The sequence below is a fragment of the Monodelphis domestica genome, chromosome 3 (assembly GCF_027887165.1).
Source record: "Monodelphis domestica isolate mMonDom1 chromosome 3, mMonDom1.pri, whole genome shotgun sequence".
NCBI lineage: Eukaryota > Metazoa > Chordata > Mammalia > Didelphimorphia > Didelphidae > Monodelphis > Monodelphis domestica.
Genome location: NC_077229.1, coordinates 188,738,543 through 188,743,957, shown reverse-complemented (window position 1 = coordinate 188,743,957; position 5,415 = coordinate 188,738,543). Strand labels below are relative to the sequence as shown.

The 5,415-nt window shown below is 35.6% G+C and overlaps 1 protein-coding gene across 9 annotated transcripts in view; it reads left to right on the top strand.

The window, feature by feature from the left end:
* WWP1 (WW domain containing E3 ubiquitin protein ligase 1) overlaps window positions 1-5,415 on the top strand; it is a 176,164-nt gene that overhangs the window by 19,062 nt on the left and 151,687 nt on the right. The window lies entirely within an intron of this gene.

The window sequence follows — 5,415 nt, the reverse complement described above, 5'->3', positions numbered from 1 at the left end:
ATTCAATCTGTTGCATGTTGTTTTCACTCCAATATGCTTTCTTCTTTTCTGCTCTTATACTGCTCCTATCTTGGAAAGGTCTTTATTTCCTCATACCTGGATTATTACAATAGCTTACTGGTTTTATCTGCCTGCCACAAGTATTTCCCCACTGTAGTCCATCCACCATTCAGCCTCCAAAATGATTTTCCTAAAGCATTGTGTGATCATGTCCCTCTCTTATTTAGTAAACTCTAGTAGCTTCCTATCATTTCTAGGATTAAATGTGTTGAAAGCCTTAAATAGCCTAGTTCCCTCTCCTCCACATCCATTGTACACTTTATACGTATCCCATATGCTCTTTGTTCTGGCCTTTTGCTGTTCCTCAAATAAGACACTCCATCTCAGCTCTGAATATTTTCCCTGACTGTCCTCCTCATGCTTGGAATGCTCTCCCTCTCCCTCTTCATCTTTGTCTCTTGATTTCTCTGACTTCCTTAGTGTTCCACTGAAATCTTCAACAGGAAGACTTTTCCAATCCCCTTAATTCTAGTGCTTTCCCTCTGTTGATTATTCTTTATCCTGTATGTTAAAATCCACTTAGAGAAGAGAGAAATTAATAAAACCAAAAGTGAAAGAACTATGTAATAGAGGAATTAGTTGATGGTAAAAGGAGAGAGGAAGAATGGATATCTTCTCTCGCACAGCAAGGTTCAGGGTAGATAGCTGATGTTAAAAAAATGGGCCCAAGAGCGAGGAGAGGGGGATTGAGTAGTTTCCCCCTTCAGCCTTCCCTTAGCTCTGGCTGCTTCCCCAAACTGGCTCTTGTCTTCCTCTACTACTAATGTCTAGAGCTTTCCTCCTCAGGGAGATTACTCTCTCTCTCAAGCTGGCCCACTCACACTCAAAAGTCAATTTGGGAAAGACAACAATCTTTATTCTAAACAAATTCAGTTGGGGATAACACAGGGAAATGGCTGCAGGAAATGTTTGTGAGGAAAGAAGAAAAGGTGTCCTTATTCTAGCTACTCCTTCCTCCTCAAGTTGGGGAACCCAGACCTTGGTAGCCTTGGGCCCCCTGAGAGAGTCAGGCTTGGCTAGCCCTGGTCTTGGCCCAAATGGCACAGTTCAGACCCAGGACACCAGGAACTCTGTGAGGTAGTCTTGTCAGAGGCTTAATGTTTTCTCCAGCTGGCCACTTTGGGTGGGAATTGATGGGAGGAAGAATGTTCAGTCACCAGAAGAGAAAGATAGGTCTTTCCTCAGAATCAAGTCTTGGTCAGACCTTCCCCTTTCCTGTCTCAAGGAAGAGAGAGCTAACTGCCTCCCAGTCCGAACCTTCTTGCTCCTTAAGATTCCAGACCTCCTGGGGCCCCTCCCCCATTAAGGAGAGAAGATTCAGCAGCACCTCAGCCTGCCACTCTTGAATACAGACCTCTGTCACAGATTTTGGGTTTTATCAAACACTAGGTTGCTGAGGTCATTTACCCTAAGTCTATTCCACTGATCCACCCTTCTGTCTCATAACCAGCACCAGATTGTTTTGATGATCATTGCATTATAGTACAGTTTGAGATCTGCTTCTGCTAAGCCTCCATCCTTCACTTTTTTTTATTAGTTCTCTTGATATTCTTGCTCTTTTGTTCTTCCAGATGAACTTTGCTATATTTTTTTTCTAATTCAATGAAAAAAGTTTTTTGGTAGTTTGAAAGGTATGGCACTGAATAAGTAAATTAGTTTAGGTAGGATCATCAGTTTTTATTATATTAGCTCATTCTATCCATGAGCAATCAATGTCTTTCCAGTTATTTAGATATAACTTTATTTGTGTGTGAAAAGTGTTTTGTAGTTGTGGTCATACAATTCCTGAGTCTGTCTTGGCACATAGATTCCCAAATATTTTAGATTGTCTAGAGTGACTTTGAATGGAATTTCTCCTTCTGTTTATTACTTGCTGCTGAGTTTTGTTGGAAATACATAGAAATGCTGCTGATTGATGTGGATTTATTTTGTACCCTGTAGCTTTGCTAAAATTATTTCCTCTAGCTTTTTAGTTGATTTTCTCAGATTCTCTAAGTAAACCATCATATCACCTGCAAACAGTGATAGTTTGGTTTCCTCATTGCCTACTTTAATCCCACATATTTCTTTTTCTTCTCTAATAGCAACTGCTAGCATTTCTAGTACGTTATTAAATAGTACTGGTGATAATGGGCATCCTTGCTTCACTCCTGATCTTACTGAGAAGGTTTGTAACTTTTCCCCATTACAGATGATACTTACTGACAGTTTTAAATAAATGCTGCTTATTAATTTGAGGAAAGGCCCTTCTATTCCTATATTTTATAGTGTTTTCAATAGGAATGGGTGTTGTATTTTGTCAAAGGCTTTTTCTGCATCTATTGAGATGATCATGTGATTTCTATTAGTTTTCTTGTTGAAATGGTCAATTTTGCAGATGGTTTTCCTAATATTAAAACAGCCCTGCATTCCTGGCATAAATTCCACCTGGTTATAGTGAATAATCCTTGTGATATATTGCTGTAGTCTCATTGCTAGTATTTATTTAAGATTTTTGCATCTATGTTCATTAAGGAGTTTGATGTATATAGTTTTCTCTCTCTGTTTTTGGTCTTTCTGGCTTGGGAATCAGTACTATACTTGTGTCATAAAAAGAATTTGGTAAAACTCCTTTGCTTATTTTGTCAAATAGTTTGTATAGTATTGAGAATTCCCTTGTGAATTCATCTGGCCCTGGGGATTTTTTCTTAGGGAGTTCCTTAATGGCTTGTTCAATTTATTTTCCTGATATGGCACTATTTAAGTATTCTGTTTCCTCTTTTGTTAATCTGACTAATTTATTTTTGTAAATATTAGCCCATTTCACCTAGATTTTCATATTTCTTGTCATAATTGCACAAAAAACCTTTTAACAATTGTCTTAATTTCCTTTTCCTTTGAAGTGATATCACCCTTTTTATTTTTGATACTGTTGATTTGATTATCTTCTTTCCTTTTAATTAGATTAACCAATACTTTCTCTCTTGTTTTTTCAAAGAACCAGCTTCTAGCATTATTTATTAGTTCGATAGTTCTTTTACTTCCAATTTTATTAATTTCTCCTTTGATTTTTGATTTCCAATTTATTTTTATATGTGTTTTTTTTTCCAATTTGTTCTTTGTCTAGTTTTTTAAGTTGCAATCCCAGTTCATTGATCTCCCTCTATTTTGTTGATACAGACTCTCTGGGATATAAATTTTCCCCTGAATACTGCTTTGGCTCTATCTTAGAGATTTTAGTATGTTGTCTCTCATTGTTATTCTCTTCAGTGAAATCAGTAATTATTTCTTTGATTTGTTCTGATCCACCATCTTTGAAGAATTAGATTATTTAATTTCCATTTGATCTTAAATTTGCTTCTCCATGAACCCTTATTATGATTTTGATCACATGATCTGAGAAAGTTGCATTTATTATTTCTGCTTCTCTGCATTTGTTTTTTTAGACCAAGAAATTAAAAAGCCTTTATTAGATTAAATAAAAATTTCATACTTACTTTATCATGAATACATTCTTCATGAAGAGAATAAGAAAGCATTAGTGAGCACCAAACCACCAAAAAAATCAGTTACTATATCTTATCAGAGAAGAAATGAAAGTCTTTTCAGAGTCAAGTCATTAATGACTTGATGATAATACAAACATGCATACTCATATACATATGTATATAAATATTTGTAGAGATTCCTTCAATGATAACTTGAAAACATACATGTATATGTATGTGTATATTCAAGTTATCAGTTTGTTAGAGTAGCAGTTAATAGCAAACTAGGGAAAAAAGGATAAAATTGCTTACAGTGGCAGCATTTTCAACCTAATTTATCTGAATAAGCTACCAATTAAGATTAATGAGAATTAATGTTAACTGTGATAATCATCACTTCTTGTAGAAATTCAATTGATGAAAAACATGAGGTATCCCAAGGAGACCTTAGGAATTATTTAATTTGTGGAAATTTAATTTGTGAATTTTGGAGGCTTCTTTGTAAAGGTGGGGATTATAGGTATAGAAAATTCCATGTGCTCTTTGACTTCTGCATTTGTTTTTAATGTTTTTGTGTCCTTGTACATGGTCAATCTTTGTATATGTACCATGTGCTATAGAAAAGAAAGTATATTCCTTTTTATTCATTTTCAATTTTCTCCAGACATCTATTAGTTCTATTTTTTCTAACATTTCATTCACTTCCCTTTCTTCTTTCCTCTTTATTTTTTGGTTTGATTTATCTAGTTGTGATAGGGGAAGGTTGAGATCCCCACTAATATGGTTTTACTATCTATTTTCTCCATAAGCTCCTTTAAAAATCTGGAAGTGGTACCATTTGGTGCATATATATTGAGTACTGATATTTCTTCATTATTCATATTATCTTTTATTAAGATATAGTTTCCTTTCTTGTCTCTTTTAATCAAATCTATTTTTTTCTTTAGCTTTGTCTGAGATCATGATTGCTACTCCTGCCTTCTTTGTCTTAGTTCCAACCTAATAGATTCTGTTCTAGCCTCTTACCTTTACCATGTGTCTGTCTGCCTCATGTGTGTTTCCTGTAGACAACATATGCTAGAATTCTGGTGTTTAATTTACTCTGCTCTCTGCTTCCTTTTTATGGGTGAGTTCATTCCATTCACATTCACAATTAGGATTACTATCTGGGTATTCTCCTCCATTTTGACTTCCTCCTTTAATTCTACTTTTTCTTTTATCCCTCTTACCCTCCCCTACAGCTTTTTTGCTTTTAGTCAGTCTCCCCTCCCTAATGCTACTCCTCTTACTACCACCATCCCCTTTACTTCCCTCTTACTATAGAACTTTTTGGTCACCCCCCCCCCCTTCCCCAAACCTCTCCCTCCCTTGTATTATTCCCTTCCCTACCACCCCATTTATTATTCCCCTTCTACTTTTCTATAGGGTTAGATACAATTCTATACCCCAATGAGTCTGGCTGTTCTCTCTCTGAGCCAATTCCAGTGAGAGTTCAGTTTAAGTATTACCTGTTGACAACCTCTTTCTTCCATTATGTTGGTTCCTACTCCCCCCTCCCCCAACTCCCAGCACTTCTTTATGTGATATATTTTGTCCCATTTTACTTCTCTTTTCCCATTTCTTTTAGTATTATCCCCCCCCCCATTTTATTTATTTTAACCTATCATCCTAATCAGCTAACTACCATCCCCTCTTTGTATACATAGTTTAACTTCCCCCTCATAGTTTATTGTTTACTAGTGGAGTCATTAATTTTTGTTTGGCCATTATGATTTTTAGGGAAGCTATTACTTAGGCTTACCACTTTATATTTCTAAGCTGCTTGGTTTCTTTTAAAGAAATTTTCAAGAATTTTACTTTGTTTTTTTCAATTTCCTGTTTCATTTCT